Source organism: Pleurodeles waltl, chromosome 1_1 (assembly GCF_031143425.1).
Source record: "Pleurodeles waltl isolate 20211129_DDA chromosome 1_1, aPleWal1.hap1.20221129, whole genome shotgun sequence".
NCBI lineage: Eukaryota > Metazoa > Chordata > Amphibia > Caudata > Salamandridae > Pleurodeles > Pleurodeles waltl.
Window position 1 is genome coordinate 226946888 of NC_090436.1, and position 13042 is coordinate 226959929.

Sequence of the window (13042 nt, forward strand, 5' to 3'; positions counted from 1 at the left end):
ACCGGACGTGCCACCTCTGAAGACATCAATTACGAAGACCAATCAAAAGCTTGTAAAATAATATGGGGTGAAGATTAGGATTACCTAATGTGTTATACGATAGGTTAAAGATAGTGGGGTATAGCAAATGTCCAATAGAATTTTGGGGGAATGTACTACGAAAAAGGGATAACACCCCATGTCACAGGGAGGTCATTTAGGTGGGTTAGGGAATGCTTTGATTTTATCCAGAAACTCTGTAACTCTGTTTGGTGACTTGGTGGTTTACTTAAAACCATCCTCGCCCTTAGATTGTCCATTTACACTTTACCTCCTTATGAGGAAAGTGCCTTTTGCCCCAGAACTGAGTTCTGACTGATGGCGAATTGACTGATGTCCTGAAGACGAAGACTGAACCTGTGTGCTGACCTAATCCTTGGAGGGTAATTATGACAATGCATTTGTGATTTGTCTGTTTGCTTTTCCTTTCTAGGTACCAACTGCTTGCTTTTGACAGAGACCTTAACTAGATGTTTTCCAAATTAGTGTTCTAAATTGTTTTACATGAAGCCCAACATGCGAATGCTAATCAGTGGTTAGAACAGGTGTTCATCAAACTGACGCAAATAGACAAACGACCGACACTATGCTTTGTTGAACTGACGTGTTATTGACACTCTGCTAAAATTTATCTATGTTCACGCTGTGTTATGTTCTGATGTTTGTGATTCTTGCTTTAATGAAAGCTTATCAGAGTTGCCATATCGTGACTATGCTATTATGTTTCTTGGTGTTGAGATTATCGCATTTGCTATTAGACTGTAATTAATAGGGAATAAAATTCATAAAATTCTACTAAACAATGTGTGGTTATTCATGGCTGAAAGGTCATGGTAGCGTCTTTGAATTGATTAATGACTTTGACTAAAGTGAAATGCATTGCCATGATAAATATTGATGACATTATTGATGTATTGATTGATATATTGATTAGCTATCTCGTCCTAAGGTGTCTCTCAACTGGGTCAAAAGATTCATTAGCCTAAAACGAGTCCTGATGTGTAATAAAATACCATAAAGGGACGCGTTATCAGTTCATTTCAGTAAAAATGTTCTGTTTCAGCTTTGCTGCAGTACAGACATGGAAGGTGTTAGATGTGAAGTCAGGCACTGGGCATTGCACCTTTTGGCATGGGCATAACATTTAGGGATAGTCCACCTAGCCATCTTCTGATGGGAAGGGGTCACTGCACAGTAACAATTTAAAGGTGTTAACCTAGAATATAAACCGACCTGGGAGTAAGATCAAGAGGACTATGATACTACATTATCTAAAGAGACACTCTTAAGACATAGGCCCTGATTACGAATTTGGCGGACGGTAACACCCGTCTGCCAAACTCCTGACAGGGTGGCTGCCACTGTAGTGGCGACCTCCATGCCAGACCCATTATGACTTTCCTGCTGGGCTGACAGGTGGAAACCAAGGAAAGTGGTGGCGGCACCCTTGTAATGCACACTGTCTGCACAGTATTAATGGCTTTTGGTCTTGCTTCTGTCATTTACATTCCACTCATAATACATAATCTAATGTTTGTGTATTTTTTTCATGCATGAAAAAGTTACTTTTGTCAATTCAAGCTACACTGCATTACCAACCATTAGTGGCCCAATTCATTCTTTGTAAAACTTCTAAGAAGCGCCTTGCAATTACCAGGAATTAGAGAAATGCCTTGTTTGTGTTATTTTCAGTACTTTACTGCAGACAGTGCGCATTACAAGGGTGCTGGGCAGGGGCCCCCCTGTGACCCCCTCCACCTGTTCTCCACCGGCCTTTTCATGGCTGTGAAACCGCCATGAAAAGGCTGTCTGAGAACCATGTTGTACTCGGCAGGGCGGCACTATGTGACGAGCGCCCTGGCTGATTAAAACCTGCACCAACTGTCAGCCCATCGGGATCACCGATCCCAGTGGAGATGGCAGAACCTTGGTGGTCAGACCGCTAGGGTTGTAATGTGACTCTCGGATTGCCAACGGAGTGACGATCCAGACCAGCACCGTGAGTCTGGTGGTCTAGTGACCACCAGACTCGTAATTAAACCCATAGTAGTGATGCAAGAGACACATCTGAAGGGCAATTGTTACAAGGCACTAGATAGGATGGGTTTAACACTGACAGCCCATGCAAGCTTTACGATCAACTCCGGAGGGGTGGGGATATTGGTTAAAACGTTGCTCCCGTACAACTCACTGCTCACATGGTGTCACCCTTTAGAGAGATTTGTGGCCCAGATTGGCAGCTGGCAAGGCTATACAATGATCCTCTGCTCTACTTACACCCAACGAAGATGCACACACAGACATTACCAGAGCTGGGCGCTCTGTGATAGTAAACATGCCATAAGGCGTCGTCACTCCTGGGGGGTGACATGAATGTGGTGACGGACCCTACAATTCATAGGTCACACCAAGTAGAAGGAGACAGCGAAACCACTCTCTTAACAGCGTTTATAGACGTGTTGGGTCTGACTGACCTGTGGCAGGAACATAATCTTCTTGAGCCGCAATATACAGCGTGAGGCACATCAACCCCTTCCTGGATTCATGAATGGTAGAAAGACATAAACTGGTGCCAACAAGCTGAAAAAGTGGTGTACCAGAGAAGAGGTTGCCCTCAAAAACGGGGAAAAACATGGGGCAGCTGGCGTACTTAACGTGAAGATGGAGTGGGCTTGGGGTAAAATTCTCAATGTTGAGAAGGCGGGGAAATCGGTGATATTGAAACCTGGATGTAGGGTTTACTCATCTGTGTATGTACTTTTGACTGCCACAGTGTCCCTACGCTATAATGATATGTACCATTTCAGTGTGCTGCTCCTTGAATCTTCTTTACCACATTGTACCTGTTCTGCTGTGTTTAAAATAAAAATATGTTACATAAAAAAATAGAACGGAGAATGGAAGGCGAGGAGTTTGGATGGGGCTTGAGAGCTGCTAAGAAGCCATTTAAAAAAAAAAGTCAAAGTAACCTAGCGCGGGAAATGTTTTAGGGATTAAAAATGCATGGAGAAGGCAGAAAAAGATTAATAAAAGCAATCTGTGCGAGTGTGGAAGTCGGTGGGTTTGATAAACTGGAGAGAGCACCCCTTAAAAGAAAAAAGAAAATACAGCTAGAAGTAAAATCCTATTCACCAAGAATGGAATTCGCCAGGTATGTTTGTCAGCCTAGTGGAAGCCATTCTAGCTGAAAAAAATAATGAACACTAGTCGGATGAAAATGATTTGCCAGAACAGTCTAATTCGGTTTGTTTTCTTCATGGAATACACATACAACCCTTGTAACCACGGGCATACAATGTGTCCATTTAGATCCTAAAGCAAGCACCTGACATGAGAATGTTCTCTCATTTTCATGATAGTTTTCCCTGTGCATACGAGGGAAACATAGCTTCACTGAGGTGTCCAGTTACAAGACATGAGCCTGGGGCTCACAATGCAGAGCTTCTCAGGGGACGGCTCAGTCTGAGGTGGAAAGGGGTCTGCATTTTCTTTCTGTGGTGGGGACTCTTTGGAGGGGGCAAGGTCCGCTCTTTGCCCCCTTCAGTGTCCTCAGTCTCAGGGTTGTGCAATCAGAGGTTAGCCTGAGTGCACCAGTGCAGATCTCAGCAGGGTAGTCAGAGAGGACAAGACTGATATTTGTTTGGTGCACCTCTCCTACCTCTTACAGTGGCTGTAAGTCTCTCATGAGAGCGAGCACAATCAGACTGCCTCATCCTGTGAGAGTGTAAGAGGTGACATGAGGCCCACTGTGACAGTCTCTGGGTGTCTCAAATTACTGATGTAATTTCTTTATGTAATTATAAAGAGTTGCCTAACGTGCCTCATGTTTACTTATTTAGATCTTGTTAGATAATGACATCGTTGCCTTTCCGACTGCGTTGTGTTTTCTATTAGTAATAATTCCAGTATCTGCTGAATATTTTCTGGCTTAACTTAGTTTGTGCTCCTGAATGGGAGTAAAGGTTTACAACCATCTTGTGAAATTGATCATATAAATTGCAAGTGAAGACTGAAGACCTGTGCTTAATAAAACATTCTCTGTACGGACGACAGTCAAATCCCGAGGTATCTTGAGGGTAAACAACACCATGTCCCCATGGTTAATGCTAAATGGTATTTTAAGAAGCTAAAAAAAGGAAGGGAATTGTTAGCAGATGGGTACATAGTGAACATCAGAAGGAATCCCCTGTGGCATGTGCTTTTCCCAATTGTAGCTCTCATTTCCTGTTCTTCTGGTCTTTTCATGACGCCGACCGCATTGTTCTGTGTCACAGACAACTCTTCTTGGATGTGGAACTGTTTGAGACATAACATAATGCGCCCTTGCCCTGTGCTGCAGGGGTAGTGGCTGTTACAGAAGCCACGCAGAACAGAAATAGTGTAAGTCACACTCGAGGCATAGCCTCTTTCTAACCCTGTCATTTCCAGGCCCCTGTCCGATTTGCTGACTTTACCACACCCAGTCTTACTATGTCATGAGAAAGTAAGTGCCAAGGTCCAGCACTGTCTGCTTGCCAGCTTTACCGCCTCCGATACCACACCTATCGTTCCGTCCCTTACACTGACATGCTCGCTGTACATGCTCTTTTGCAATGTGCACCGCTCTGTTGATCGCTAACAGGGTTTGTACAGCTCAATAAAATGCCAGTACACACCTGGAATTGTGCCATTTGACTCAAATTAACAATATTTCACATGCCGTCAAGGGTGGATTAACCCTTTCCTTTGCATTTTGGTACTTGTAGTCTAGAATTGTTAGAGAGAACGACGAATCACAAGTGCTTGAATTCAATGGAAAAAAACATGCCTGGATAACTTACCTCACTGTTGTATGTAACATTGGGGGTTTCGATTTGATTTGACCGGGGTTCTAACTCTGAGCAGGCTGATGGCGAACCTACCAGCCCACAGGAAACGAGCACTGTGTTGGCCCTCTGTAGCTGAAAGCAGCCACTGGTAGGCAAGCTCGTAACCTTGCTTGCTTGGGGGGTGTGGAGGTGCCTGGAGAGGTCTCACGTGGCACGCGCACAACTGAGCCTTTCTAATGATAGCTGTGTTAATCTTAAAATAAAAATACCAGTGCTCAATTTGTAAAAGAGTAAGTGCTCAGAAGCTCGCGGTTGGCACTATCAAAGGTTGGGGTGCCTAATACCAAGTTTTGATTCCACCTGCCATCTCTTTAACCCATCACCAGTTACTGCCTGCGCCTTTATTTTACTCTTGCAGGTTCTTTTTCATCCCTGCATTCTTTCTTTATCAGCTTTTTCCATCTTTCTCTTCCTTCTTTCCCTCCTTTGTGTTTTTCTCTCTCACTCTAGATCAAAGTCTATTGAGGAAAAATAAGTGCTGCTCCCCAAAAATGAGTGCTTTTGGGCCCCACCCACAACCACCTGCTCAAATTAAGCACTGCATTTATGCATTCCCAAATGAATAACTGAGTCAGGTGATCCCTACCCAACGTTTTAACTATAGAAAATTTCTTAAAGTAGTTGAGAAACTGGCCGTTTACCAAGTGTAGTCAGGGCTGTGTCATCCCTGCTGGCCAACATGAGTTGTACTGGACAGCTGACCATTTTTGTTGAAGGCATCTCCTTTTTTATCACACGTACAGAATGCCTTATCTATCTCTTCCTTCCTAAACAATTATCAATTAAAATCAGAAGTATATAAAATTGCGTTGTTGGTTGAAGGGGGTGTGATCCCTTGTCCAGCACCAGCCACAATCCTTTTCAGGGTGAGCCACAAATAGTCACTAAATTAACCTGTGCTTAACCCTCCGGTAGCCTGGCACAAAATCAGTCTGACTTCACTTAGAGGCACAGTGTAAAGTATTTATGCAGCTCACCAACAGTAAGAAAGTGAGAAAACAATACAAGAAAAAACCCACACCAATTTAGAAAAATAGAGTAATATTTAATAAATTATTTGACACCAAAACAACAAAAATTCTGTCAGTAGAGCAGGAGTTATACAGTTTTAAAAGTTCAGGTAAAAATAGTGGTTAAAAGCGCAAAGTACCAACTGTGGTTATCTGGTTGTACTTGACCAGGTCAAAGTCTCAAGATCAGGCCAACTGCGATAGAGCGCAGGCCAGCTACAGGGACCAGGTTGGGTCCACTGAGAACTGTAGGTTATATGCTTGTGGTGGAGCATTGTGCCCCCCCAGCGGTGATTCTGAGGAGTGATGAGGGGTCTCGTATCGAGATACATCATGCTGCATCGGTTTCGAGGAGGGGCGGCAATGCGAGGTCCATGTCGAGTTTCATTGCAATTCATTGGTTCTGATGAGGGGCTGCAAGTGCCGCAATGCGAGGTTTGTGTCACGCTGTGTTGGTTCCGATGAGGAACTGAGAGAGCTGTGATGCAAGGTCAGTGTTGAGTTGTTTCATGCTGTGTCGGATCCAGTGAGAAGCTGCAAGGGCTGCAATGTGAGGCGTGCATCGAGTTATGTCGTGATCCATCCATTCTGATGAGGAGCTTCGAGGGCTGCGTCAGGTTGCATCACGCTGCATCATTTCTGATGGGGACCACAGCTTGGCTGGCAGAGCACCTTTATCCTCACTTCCAAGGGTCCAGAACAGGAACGGGAGAACTTGTGGGATTAGGACTTACATTAAGCAGAGTCCAGGTGCAGATCCAAGATGATTGGAGGCTTTTCTGTCCCTGAGGCACTCATGAGGAGGTCAGCCACCTAGCCGTTGGATTCACTCTGGTGGCCCTGGGTTCAAGGTACAGGTCCAGTCCTTCTTCCTCAGATAGCAGTGTAGCAGAGCAGTCCCTCTTCAAGCAGGGCAATAGAATAGTTGAGCAGTCCTTTCTGTCTTGCAGCAGAGAAACAGGGGAGCATGCAGTCATTCCTATGAGTCTTCCACAGGTCCAAAAGTGATCTGAAGAGTGGGTCTGAGAGTCCCCCTTTTACACTTTGAAGTGGGAGAAGCTTCTGGTGTCTGCAATTTCCTGCCTCCCTGCCATTGTCCCAGTCTGGCTGGCGGCACAATAAGCTAGAGTGAAGGCCTTTGCGTGTGAGCTGAGGCAGTGACTTTGAAGTGCTATGAAACCGTGTTGTTGAGATGAGACCAAATACTCGACTGGGAGTAGGGGGAGAAGGGAGGCTAACACTTGAGCAAATATTATAGCATCAAAGTCTAACAAGGAGATAAACCGGTATGATCCTCTCTTCTCCAGAGGTTTCTCTTTCTTTGAGAAGACCACTATATTAGTACAGCTTCAGGAAATAGTGATCTCGCCACCTTCATCAATATATATATATATATAACCAACTTTATAAAGTCCGGGACAAGTACCTCACTAAATCTTGCATAGAACTCCAAGGGGACAGTGTATTCTCCTACTGCCTTCCCCAATTACAATAATTTAACTGTTGCCCCAACTTACAAAATATTGCTGTCTCCCTCTATTACTGAAGCCTAAAAAAGGTTGAGATGAAGTATATTTGCCCCCTGTAAGTATTCATCGATCTAGGAATATTTGGCAGGCAGTGGTTGGCCAAAGACTTCCTCCTAGAAATCTCTCAACTGCTTCGCTGTTGCTTGTGTACCATAGAGGAAAGTATGCCCTTTGTCCTTTATACATTGTATTGTGTTTCTGTGTTTTCTTCAAGAGATTTGATGAGCTAATACCCTACTGATGTTCTCCTCATATTCATATTGGAGCACCTTATTTCTATGAAACTTGGATGCCGCCTTATCGCTGAACCCCTGATCAATTATACACTGATATTTGACTAACTCAAGATAGATAGATACCTTCTCAGGTCTTTTAGCCAAGACGTTTTGGGCATGCTGATACTCTAGTTACTGTATTTGTAGTCACAATTTAAGAGCCTAACCTTTGTCCGGTTTGTTAGAATCAAGAATAAACTGCAGTGTAGCCCCCGTCTGTATGCCTTCGTAGCATCCCAAACAATATGCGGCGGAGCTAAACTGGAATTCACAGTTATGAACTCCATGAGCAGGCCCGACAGGTGGCTTCTATAAGTAAGACTAGAACAGGGAAACATAAAATGGCACACTTCCTTGCCTGTGTCAGGTAACATCAATGTCTTCAAGACCAGATTATGATCTAATGTTATCTTGGGACAAACTTCAATATCAGCAAGATAGGTTAGCCTCTGCCCAATGAAAGCCATGTTGATTCTAGAATGCTGCTTCTGAGGTGAAGAACACAAGGTAAAGGCAGGTTTTGCTGGATACAAAGTCCACCATAGATCGACCAAGCCGTGTACCCGAGCTGTCTCAAGGATAGCTGTCCTAATTTTTTTCATGCAGGATGGACAGTACAATTGTTAGTATCAACAGCATAATTTATTATACAGTTGAAGTCACCAACAAGTAATAAATCACCTGGCAACTCCAATAAGTCTAAATTCAACCAATCCAGTAGCCCCAGATCATCACTGCTTGGGGGGTGCACAGTGCAAACGGTAAACGTCTTATAAGAGATCATCAACTAAGCAATTGCCCATCTGCCCTTAGAGTCAGAAGAAGATTTGAGGACTTAATAATCAAGGTGTCTAGAACAGAGAGTAGCGACCCCACGTACAGAGACTGATTGACTGGTACAGATGATGTTATTGTAGTCCAACTGACTAAAGAAAAACTGGTCTTTATATGCAAGGTGGGTCTCTAAAAGGCACAGCACCGGAGGTCTATAGATATCTATTTCCTCTTTAACCAGCTGATGTTTAAGAGGGCACTTGAGACCTGCCAAATTCCAGTACATTACCTTGAGCGGACACATACTAAACATTCCATAGAAAAAAATGGCAATCTAACTTTTCTGGCAAATCCCAGTACTAACACTGATATCCATATCCAGAGTAACCAAGTGATCAAGCCAACTCATTTTCCCCTGCTTCCTCGCCAACCCCAGAAAGACCCACGCAAAAAAAGACAGTGAACAGATAGCAAATTTAAGTGACAAAACCTCCCCCTGTTGAACCTACCCCACAGTGACCGTGAAAAAAATGGTCCCTATAGATGTCAAATCACCAGACAGCCCTTGTGGGTTAATGCCCTACATGCTCCGTCTCCGCTCCCACTAACCTGAAAGAGAAGGAAAAAAGAAAAGAAAGACCCTTCATGCGATAAGATAAGAGCACAATCCTGAGTAGTTGAGAAATAGGACCAAGAGGAAGCACATGAACCTAGAGACTAAGGGCCAGATGTACGAAAGGATTGTACCCATTCTGTGTCTATGAGAAAATCCTTTCGCACATCTGGCCCTAAGAGACCATACCAAGTGCATTATATCTACCATCAATTTATTGATCATCTGCATAATGCATATAGATAAGGAGTTATTTTCTAACTCTTTACAGATCTTTATAAACCTTTTTTCTATATGCAACATCTTCACTAGTAGATCATCAAGTTATTTGGCATTACTGCTGTTTCTTTGTCTCTTTATTTTCTTTTTCTTAACCTGCCTCTTTATTTTCTTATAATCTCCTTAGCTCTTAACATTTCCTTATTATAGTGCCTCCAGATTTTGTCCTATTTAAGTATTTGTAATACAAGATATAACTTGTTGAATACCTGAAATTAAAGTTGATGTACTGCAGTTATTACATCCTTTACCTTAGTCTTTTATGAGTGCAATACATCGTGATCTGCTTCACACTGACACATCGCATATCCGGCTTAATGATAGGACCTCTTTCTACACACAACCAGTAATTGTCAAATTAACAATACTGGCTTGTAGAGACCTTGATTACATTCTTATTAATGACTTTCTTATTGGCTATATGTTATTTGATATGAGCACTTGATTCATGTTATTTGAGAGGTGCAATGCACCCAACACAGGTTTTTAATCCAATGCTGACACTACGTGTAATAGGAGATTTAACGTTGATAGCTTAATTGCTTTTGACTCTCTGATACTACATCCTGTCAGCAAATCCCTAACTAGGAATGACATTTTGGATAATGTCTTCTTTTAACATTTTAGATTCCAGTGAAGATCTCATGGCTATTTTGGCATCCCATGTTATAGCTAACACATATTAAAACAATATTGAGTTTAATGTACACATCTGTTTTGTTGGGAATTCGAAGTAGTGGAACCAGATTTAAATACATATTTAATTATAAGACAAGAAATTACCTCAAAATGTTTGGAATAAGAATTAGCATGGGAAGCACTGGTTCTGTCAAACAGAAATCACATTTAACAATATCTACAGGTGATATCCACGGGTTTGAAGAGAAATCAGTGTAGCATCACCTAGCTGGACATACAAATCCACTAACTTAATTGAACAATTCTGCTTTGCATAAACATTTTGCAACTATATTTGCTAAAAAAACATCTTCAGCACTAGAAAATATGAGAAATCAATGTAATGTTTATTTAGGTTTGAAGACTGTTACTATATAAGAGAATAATTGATAATTCACAATTAATTTTCAAAAAACATTTTAATGTTTCTGGTACATAGGGTGGAACAATTGATAGTCATCTCCATCCTGTGATTTCCAGATAAAATAAAGACTGTAATTCTAATTTTAACTGTGATTGTATTTAAAATCCTGACATAGAGTGGTTCATTGGTTATAGCACATTGCTAAAATAGTTCATATCACTAAGATAGTTTGAACTTTGCCACTCATGAGATACTGAGAAATTGATCCTATAGTTTCTTGGCAGTCAAATACAGTGAAAGAATAGGCTTTATTTAAGGGAGGCCAGGAAATGACTCATTCGTTCTTCAGTCTTCTTTCTGGTAATTATATGAAGTATGTCAATTTGAAAAAAATATTATTTTATTAACAGTACTTAGATCTTAAACTGGTTTTTGATTTGGAGATGTGATGTGGGTTACCTTGAGTTGGTGACTACTGACAATTCAATAAGTGTATTACTGGAACTAGATATTGTGAAATAACATAAGGTTTTCCCTTTGTGAGGAAATGCAAAATGTAAGCCTTTTGTGAGTTACTTTGTGTATATTGGCTGACTATTATTAACAATGCCGAGCAAATGTAATTTTTATAGGTTGGAGGTTCTATGTTCAAAAACTGAAGGGCCTGATTTATAGTTCATTGCTAACTTACAATCCTGAAATTTTGGGAGTAAACTCAAAATACAGAGTGAAATCCTTTGGGTGAATTTCCTCCATTAAGCGGACTGTATAATGCACAGAATGCTGCTAGAAATTAGAGTATGTTTAGTCACCACTGAATCCTAAATCTTCTTAAATTATTGTTGATCATCCTACCTTACTTTATGTTTTCTAAGTGTAGTAAATTGACTGTGTCTGATGTTTCTGGAATGTGGCACAGCCAATAGGTCATGCAGTAAAAATACACCAGTCAACATATAAACTTCCATGATAATGATCTTCACTTACCCAGTGCCAAATTCAAATTGGACATTCCCTCTTCTGACCTGAGATCCTTTTTAACCGTACTGATACCTGCACAACAACTGAAATAGGATGATGCTTCTCTATCCAGGCTGATATGCTCTGGCACCACCTCCTTATTGCAATCCAAGAAATAGATCATCACATAATTTTCCCATAGCCCTCAAGGCTTGTCGGGTATCATTGTAGTTAGTAGCAACTTTAAGTTGGTGGTAACCCATTCGCAAATGGGAAGGAATCCCCAAGGGACCCCTTCCCCTTTGTGAATGGGGGCACCAACGTTTTTTTCAGAGCAGGCATTGGTCCCACAAGCCACTGCTTACTCTGAAAAAATGAAAAGGAAACTTTAATTTTGTTTGTTTGTAATGCATCCTGTTTTCCTTTAAGAAAAATGGACTGCATTACAAAAAAAAACTGCTTTATTTAAGAAGCAGTCACAGACATGGTGATCTGCTGTCCCCAGTAGTGAGCGCGGCCATTTCCACTGGGGTCCCAAATTGTGACCTACCTCATGTAAATTAATGAGGTATGTAATTTGTGACCATATTGAGAATCGCTAAATGTGTCTGAGGCACATTTGTACATTCCATTTTGCGAGTTTCTAATTCTGATTCACAATGAATCGCAATTAGAGAGTCGCAAAATGAAATGGTCGTACATCTGGCCTTAAATCTCTAATGTGACAAACGTGTAAACGTCTAAGAACAGGGAGTAATCTTGTTTTGTCGAAGTATGTGCAAAATACAAATATATGCGGAAAAGACAATGGAAAATTTTGACAGAAGGGACAAATACCAATTTCCGCCCCAACCTGCCTAACCAACTTCTGCCTTATAAATGCAAGTACCTGTCCCAGCCTAACTTTCAGGGCCCATTTCCTAATAAACCTGCTTTTTATATCACTCAAATAAGACTGGATATGCCCACCATAGTCTGACTCCATATTTTCTCTAAAGTTTTCACCTCATCATAAAAACAGAGGGTATGCAAAGTTTCACCAGTTCGTTTGACCTTATTAACGTCATAACCTACGGGCAAGGACACTGTGTTCATGTCGTCAGCTAAAGACAGGCATCTCATCGGATAAACAGTGGCTGGGTCGTGGCTTAGTCACTCGTGTTGCCAAACACATATTGATTACATTTTTAAATAATCGAAGTAGCTGATATATGAGTCTATTCCAAAGTTGCCTCAGATTTAAGGTTTTAAAAACGATGTCACATGTCATGCTTTAAGCTCCCTCTCCCGCAGGCTAAGGGGCCCCATTGAGCATTTTTACCTCAGGGCCCCTTGAGTATTTGATGTCTGCCCTCCTTAGGTATAGCCTGTGCTCTAATTTTTATATATTTGTACATTGTATCTCGATGTGAGATAAAATACTGGAGAATCCAAATAGAAAGGAAGGGATACTTCTTAGGAGTCATGGAAAACATAGGATAATCTTTGCTTTGAGAACATATTTTCTAGGGCGACCTTTTCCAAACTTATCCAAATAATAGTTTAACTGTAGGTTTCTTACGTTATAGAGCCATACACACAGCTTATCAAGCACTTTCAGAAAATATATATAGAGCCTTAAGAGTTGTGATGCTCGGAAATAATAAAACTTAG

At 41.5% G+C, this 13042-nt stretch overlaps 1 protein-coding gene across 2 annotated transcripts in view; it reads left to right on the forward strand.

Annotated features, from left to right (window-relative positions):
- EGFLAM (EGF like, fibronectin type III and laminin G domains) overlaps positions 1–13042 on the forward strand; it is a 563129-nt gene that overhangs the window by 150552 nt on the left and 399535 nt on the right. The gene's annotated exons all lie outside the window — the stretch shown is intronic.